We start from the raw sequence: 8629 nt of genomic DNA on the forward strand, positions 1-8629 counted from the left end.
CGTAAACGTCGTCGCACTCGACACTGTATATCAGACTGTCCGTGTCGGTATACATCGCTCTACATTTACTGCCGAATGTAGGAAGCATATAGTCATAGTGAAATTCATACAAGCAAATTTTTGAAATATCTAAAACACTCATTCCCACGTAAATGGGTTTATCAAATTTCGCGGACAATTTCGACAATTGAATCGCGACCAAATTCTCATTGAAAATCGCGAGACTGTGAAAATTCGGTTTGGAAATCAGGGTTTCCGCCCCGTATCTCACCTCCCACTTGGTTGCGAGCCTCACGTCAACTCTATTCCTCACGTTCTCCATTGTTTTACCGAAAACCGCGTTGTTCATCAACTTGAAGAGATTCCTCTCAAATTCGTTAGTGGACGCGGTGCGCAAACGCGTGTTCAGCTCGATGTAATCGCGTAGCCAGGTGGACTGCTGAAACTTCAAACCGCGATGTATACGCTTCAGTACGAGTCTATTACGCATACATTGTTGCAGTGCGCGATAATGTATTACGTAACGCGTCTTATCGTTTAAAGTGGCCAGCAGCTTCTCCTGGATCGCGTCCGGCGGTTTCTCGCGCACCACGCAGAACGGTAGGTCCGCGTGTTTGTCGTGAAGCTCGCGCGGATACTCCGAATCGACCTCCAAAATATAACCCTCGGGATGATCCGAGGGTATAGCGGAGACATCGAGATTGGCAGTGTCCTCGATCCATCGGAATCCATGGGTGGGCAACGGCTGACACATTGCCCACCCATACAGATTGTTTACGTCGTAATACATGAAATACTTCGACGGTTCCGCCGGATCGTAGTCCCGCATGTACCGATTGTTGGCCCTCTCGTAGCGATGGGAGCACTGACTCAAACCACCGCGTATACCGCGCTCCACGAACAGCAACATATCCACGTCCGTGAAAAGCTCCAGCCTGATTCCCGTATGCTTCAACATCGCGTCCCAGGTGAAGCCCGGAAGCTTATAATAATGGGCTGGATCCAAGCTATAATTTAGCATGCAACTATCGCGAAAACTTTCGAAAACGTCGGTCAACAATAGGACATCGGTCTTCAAGTTCAGGTCACTGTACTCCCCAAGTGTGCGCATCTGGAATTTGGTCCATACCTTTACGGCATGACTGTATGCTTCCTCGCTGATATCGCTGTCGGTCAGTCTGTAGCGAAACAACTGGCGTAGTGGTAAAGCCGTCTCTTCCAATCGAGCCGCACTATCTATATAGTCGTAAGGAAAAATACCTTTCCTCGTAAGCAAGTTGAACTGCTCGACGCTCAAGTCCGAAAATTGTGACCTTAAATTTGTCAGCTGAGATTCCGCCAAGTACGAGCTCAATTTTTCCAGACTGGAGGCCATAAATTTGAACGAATCGATAAATCTCAGCCGTATATTATAATTTCGCAAATATTTGGTGAATGAAATGGTTTTTTCCTTATGTACAGGCAGCAGATATACCGATCCCTCGTACAAATTGGCGATCGTCTCGAGAATAAAATGCGAATCATAGCCGGAAAAATTGTGGAAAATAACTGGAATCACATGCGAATCTTTAAAATTTAAATTACAATTATTGTGAGCCGGTCCTCTGTATCTGCCGGTCAGATGATCGTGATCGCGAATTCGAAGTTGATTCGGAAGAATCGGCTTTTTGCATATATGACAATTGGGGTCATTATAGTGACGCGATCGTTCGATAAGACTAAGATTACGTATGGGTACGATAGTCCCCAGTTTCTCGCTCCCGATACGCGCAATCACCTCGAGCTGGCGTACGAACCATTCGATGCAGTCGACACCCCGATGAGCATCGTATCTCGAGAGTGACGCATCGCGAGCACTTTTTAAATAATAGCCTACACTTATAGGTTCATGTTTCTGATAAACATTACTACTACTACTGTTCGATTGTTCAACTTTAATAATATGCAGTCGAGATCCGCGTATACGACGAATGGCACTCGCTCCCCATTTTTGATGTTCTTGAAGGAAACCCAGCGATTCTCGGACTCTCTCGGTAACATCAATCGGAGATTATCGTTGAGCCGCGCGCAAGCCTGCTCATGCGACTCCAGCTTCTCCACTGTGCAAAAGTAGTGGAGATATCTACAAAAAAAATATAAAACATATGCAGTTATATTTGTATCATTATTAATACATACCGATCGCATATATAATGCGCATTTTTTTTCTTGGTGAATTAACTTCGTACCAATTTCGAGAGATTCCTTATGCACATAAAATGTGCAGCTCCCTGTTCATCGTTAACGAGAAGAAGATTAGCATGCCTCGATCTCTTCTTCTACGTCACCTGAAGAGATACGATTTTTGCGTCGATATCTTGCTCTTCATTCTCCAAGGTAAAGATGTTAACCGACACGTCATTATCCGTCTCGAATTTCGGGATCTGTTTTAGCGTAGTCGGAAAGGTTATGCTACCGACGTCTAAAACCGTCCGAAAATGTGAATAAGAGGACATACGATTTGGATGAGCCGTAGACTTTGCCGGATAGAGTGCCGCCGTCACGGACCACGCGACCCATGCATTATCGCTGGTTTCTAAATTTATCAGAGCTTTCCTACTTGTGATAGCAGATGGCAGATTAATTCTACAACGCGCGTGCAACGAGTTAAAACGATTAATGTTAACCAGTAAATAATGGATTTTTTGTAAAGCCCATCCACTATCTCTCTCTTGAAATTCACTTAATTTTTTCATAACAACGTCTAAAATATTTTTCCTATACCAATCACTAAAATTATCAGTTTCATACAATATTGCGTTAGTCGTACTAATGTTTTCTTCATCATTATTGTCCTTGGAGACGAATTGTCCGTTAAATACACAATTAACCTTAACACTATTTGCACTAACAAATACCTTATCTGTACGCACACGCACTAATACTTCCGCGGCTACTAAAAAATCCTTCGGCTCTATATAATTACTATTAACTACCATACCACTGCATTTTCGACTTCGAAACGCCGAATCAAGCTCCTCCCAGATAAGTCCTTGTACGTCATTGCTACAACCAGCACCTGATTTAATATAATTCAATTCTCTCTGCGCTCGTAGCAATAGACACTTTATACACGCGATTTCGGCGATATTCTTTTGACGCGTTCCAACGGGCAAAGCTCGATCAGCGTTGCTCAATCGTCGAATATGCTTGCGATATTCTCGTACCCATTCATCGTATTCGTTCGCGCTTTTAATTGTAAAAAATTTTCTTCGCAATTCAATAGACATTTTGTGTTTCTTAAAGAAAATTTTATGACACTGTCATACGGTAGACAACAATAAATTAATAATTATGAATGCGTCTCTCGCGAAGAGTAACGCTTATATATATCGAATAGAGAATGGAAGTAGGGGTATCTACACATCCCATTGTTTCGTCCGAGATGCATACTGACATTGATATACATTGTTATCAATTTTTTTCTTTTCAGAATTCATTTATTTCTTTGATCATATTCAGATTTCATATAGTAGACATTTTGCAGTGAACATATACCATAATGATTCATACACTTGGGTAACGGTGGTTCGAAATTTTTACTCCCTCTAAGACAGAACTTACCCCACTCACACTCCTTAACATTGTATATATTTTCTAAGTTACAAATTTTTCTCAACCAATCATATTTCTCCCGTCCTTTCACGAAAATCCAATCCTCCTCGTATGACGTTATATACTTTCTTATTACATCTTTATACTTGTAATAAGGTGAATGACCGTCGGTCCAATTGAATCCATGTCGATTAAAATAAAGCCAACTTTAAAAAGAAAAAAAACATTACATTTTTTATCGTTAAAAAAAAAATACTTACTCATTCTGTTCTCTCTCGAGATCGCTCAACCAAGCTTCTTGAAATGGTGGTGAAAATACATTATGATACACTTCATTATCACGCAACACCGCAAACCCTTTAACTATAAAACTTTTGTCGGTCAATACGAAACCTTGAAAAGCAACGAATGCCGGTGTCACTATCGTCGTCAGTCACTCGATGCAATACTGAACGATCTTTTTTTTTTAACGCATTTAAAAAATTTCTTTTCCCCCTCCATCAGGGGAACAAATATGCTAAACGTATTAAAATTCAATGTTTTTTTTCCCCCATTGTGATTGTTACCTATAGTTTAACCACAGTATACTACAATAGGAAAAAAAATATCTTACGGAGATTATGCAGAGGGTATATCTTTCTTTGATTAGGAAAGAATGGAGTCCTTATCAAATGTAACTTTATATTTTAAAGAAACGATAAAAATTCTTCCTCTCTAAGGGGATTGCTTCGGAGCTTCATTTCAGTTTTATTTCTTCGTCGAGAATAGCGCGAGCGCAACAATGCATAGAATATCTCACATAATGGATATAGAAGGTTTCTTAGTTTATAAAAAAAAACTTAAATATAAAGATATAGCTATAATTGATTTAAAAAGTAACCAAATTTCTTACGCATTTTTTCGTTTGCGTGAGACTATGAAGAACCTTAGTGAGAAAGACAAAAAAACTGTGTGGTATTTGCTCAATATGGTGCATGGTATAAAATACAGTGATACGGGATTCGAGAAATACGAGCAGGAGGATGTAGAAGATTTTATTGGAGATTGCTTAACCTGCGAGAATTCCGTAGTAGCCTACAAGGGAGGGTATATGGAAAAAAATATATTGAATTGGATGAATGTGGAAAATATCAATTTAGAAGTGTATGGTTGTCCTAAGTTTAAGGATTTAATTAAATTATATGATTTTGAAAAAACACAGTGTAATTTACACGTTCGAGAGAGGAACTTGGACAATGAACGTATCCACTGGCCGTACGAGGAGGTGTCAGTTTTTGCCAAATGGATAAAAGCAAATATGTGATTCTTTAAAAACTATTTAGAGAAATAAAGTGGAGAACACAAGTCCCCAAATCTTCATTCAATCTTATACCGTCGTCGGTGCTACGCAGGAAAAAAAATGAGCTGCGAAAAGTGTAAATTAATCATGATTCAAGAGGATATTGTTCCTCTTTCACCCACTCTTCCCAGAGAATTGACAGAGGAATACGTCAATCGAATTAACGATTTTTTCAATCGTTACTTCGAAGAGTATGAACGGAAACTGCTTCTTTATTTGCATAAAAACTGTAAGTATTTATTTTTTACATTTTTTCATAATTATTGTTTGTTTTTTTTTTAATAAAGTGTAGAAAAGACGAAGAGAAACAGGCTGAGGAAAAAGATATTGAGTCAAAGGAGACGAAGAAGGAAGAGGAGGAGGAGGAGGAAAAAGATATTGAGTCAAAGCAGACGAAGAAGGAAGAGGAGAAAAAAGTAGAGGAGGAAGAATGTAAGTATTTATTTTATCTTTTTTTACCTTTTCATAATTATTACCTGTTTGTATTTTTAAAATAAAGTGAAGAATGACGAAGAGAAAGAGACTAGGGAAGATATTGAGTCAAAGGAGATGAAGAAGGAAGAAGAGGAGAACAAAATAGAGGAGGAGGAAGATATTGAGTCAAAGCAAACGAAGAAGGAAGAGGAGAAAAAAGTAGTGGAGAAGGAGGAGGAGGATAAAGATATTGCGTCAAACCAGACTAAGAGAGAAGAAGAGGACCCACCACATTTCTTTCTCTTTTACGATTAAATTATTTTATCCAACAAATAGAAAAAATATCATTGTAAATTAACCTTTACTATTTCTATTATCAAATAAATTGAAAAATATTATTGTAAATATACCTTTTATTAATTCATCTGGAGTGAACGGAAAGAAACCTAATACGTATTGAGAAATGGATATAAACTTCTCTCCGCATTGATAATGAGATGTAAACTTCATCCGAAGTGGAGAGAGAAAGCTAATATGTATTGATAAAGATATGTAAACTTCATCTAGAATACGTAGAGGAGAGCACTCTTCACTTCAGTCTTCAGTGAGACATCATGAGCTCCACACGACCAATAAGTTTACCAGAGAAGAAACTGACATTAAAAGACTTAGAAAAAAAAATTGCAAACCAGTGGCAATAGTAAGGCCATTTCGGCATAATGAAGAGCAGCAGCATCAGCAGGCAGTGCTAAGAGGGTATCGCTTGATACCTGAACAGCAGCAGCCACTGCGGCGACCACATTCGCTGCCCGTAGCCCTGCAGATGCTGCCCGCAGTGGTGCAACCTGGAGCGGACCAACCTGCAGCGGAGCAACCTGCAGGGGAGCAACCTGCAGTCTCGCGTAGACGGCAATTGTTATTACGGTTGCGTAATATGCAGCCTATGTGAGCTTGTGGGTTGTATGACAGACAGTCACCACCAAATCGGTAAGAGTTAATAAAAGTCAAAGACTAATAAAAAATATAAAAAATGGTTTAATAGCGTAGGAATCTCGCATTCACTTTTTCTCTTGCAGCGATTTATTAAATCGTAGTACTACTTTTGTTCGACATAGAGTGCTTTTAATGTAGCATAGAAGCTACTTAAATAATTTTTTTTAATTATAGATGCTGTTGCTGTTTTTATTGGGATTCGACAGGAAGCACAATTCCTGGTTCATTTATATATTTTTATAAATAAATTTGTCTTTCAATAAAGAGGGTTTTTTATGCCGAAAGCCTTTTTCCCTTCATTGGTGTTTCTTCAATTACCTCTCCACCAATCCACTGTACCCCGTAATATAAGTATTGCAAATAAAAAAGAAAAAAAAATGCAAATCATACCATAAAACCCTTGAAGATTTCCATTCAACCGACATCGGACGATGCTTCGACTGAGATATTTCAGGGGGATCTACAGCTTGAAAACTGTTCTGAATGTTTTCAAGTGTTTTTCACATTCGTCCCAACTACTTTTCTGTAGTTAAGGTCACGTAGGCTCCGCTCTTATTACAGAGCGGATGGTAAGTATCTCCGACGATGGATATACAAATGAATATGATGATCGTCAAAGATACTGTAACATAAATAAGGGGGAGCGATCATTGCATCGTTCTCTACGAATGTTCTTTCTCTTTCCAGTACGAGTCCATTACGCATACATTGTTGCAGAGCGCGATAATGTATTAAGTAACGCGTCTTATCGTTTAAAGTAACCAGTAGCTTCTCCTGGCTCGCGCCTGGCGGTTTCTCTCTCTCTCTCTCTCTCTCTCTCTCTCTTTCTCTCTCTAAGGCGTCCACTGCTTAACGTAAGAGGGGGGGAGGTCACATGTGTACCCCACACCAAAGGAGTTTAACGTGGTTGACACATACACATACACACAATGCGCACAACCGCACGAGGAGAGGGGGCAATTCCCCTACTTCCCCTACACCCGCGGGACCCTGACCCCCTCGCCCATCGGTCTCAGCCGAGGAGTGGGGCAATTCCCCTACTTCCCCTACCCCCGCGGAACCACGACCCCCTCGCCACCCGGTACCAGAATCCTCCTAGCCACACTACTCACCTTTATTACCCTTGGTTTGTTTTAAAGTATCGTTTAACAGTTTATGCGCCTTAGTTTGATTGAGAATACTCTTGTATTGTTCCAAATTTTCGGGTTTTACAATAGCTCGATTGGGTTCTCTCGTGAAAACTAGTTCATAAGTACCTACTGTACCGGTGTATAGCGTCTTATCGAGAATAATATCTCCTTCATGACTAATATCAAATTTAAATCTACCAAGCGTCAGTTGTTCATTTTCATAACGAGGTCCAAAGCACGATCAATCAAGTTTTCCCTATCGGTCAGAAGTAATTTAATATACTTGCCAGGGATCGGATGTATTCGATTATGTTGAAAGGCATATTGTAACAAGCGTGGTTCTTCGTTTTCATCAATATTTAATTTATCTAGCAAACTTTTTTTCGAATCGGGCGACGTTTGATCGGTTATAGAAGACTCGTCGTCGGTCATGAAATCCGATGGATTCGTAATAGTTTCCTCACTACTACTAAGATTCTTCGCTCTTTTAGCAACTCGATGCGGTGTCGATGTGAAGTAGGCTCCCCTCCTCAATTTATCGTTGTATTTGAAAAAAGAATTATTATTTATGTTATCACTATCCTCCGTTTGCGAAACGAGTTTCTTCAATGGATCGACTATCGGCTTGAATGTCTCGTTCAAACTGCTCTCCATTATCGCCTTCTCCGATTTCAAGACACGATGCTTGTTGCGAATGACCTAGCTCGTCTTGGCGATCCTCGGCAGAAGCGATTTTTCATCCATCGCGATGCTGTATACAACAGCTTTCCCCGAATTGAACGGTGTTTAACCGACCTTTTGCGATGCTGTATACAACAGCTTTCCCCGAACCGACACGGGTTTTAACCGACCTGACGCGGTGATCCGAACGGCCTGCACTCCACTATCAAACTGACACTCAAGGCCGTGATCGTGGGTTGAAACCTTACCAGCCTGATTATAAACATTCACAAGGTCGTTCACGTTGAAACCTTACCGGCCTGATTATCAACATTCACAAGGCCGTTCACTCGATCGTGGCGCACTCGTTGAAACCTTTGCGATATCGACCGTTCATCAGAGAGCTATCCTTGTCTATTACCAAGTGTGACGAGACGCTTGCTTTGGCGCTGCCCCATGCACGATACCGCGTGGTGGGGAGAGCTGTGGCGTACGTGCC

This window comes from Prorops nasuta, unplaced genomic scaffold, assembly GCF_024137725.1.
Source record: "Prorops nasuta isolate Cenicafe-Biocafe unplaced genomic scaffold, Cenicafe_Pnas_1.2 PNAS00017, whole genome shotgun sequence".
Classification (NCBI taxonomy): Eukaryota; Metazoa; Arthropoda; class Insecta; order Hymenoptera; family Bethylidae; genus Prorops; species Prorops nasuta.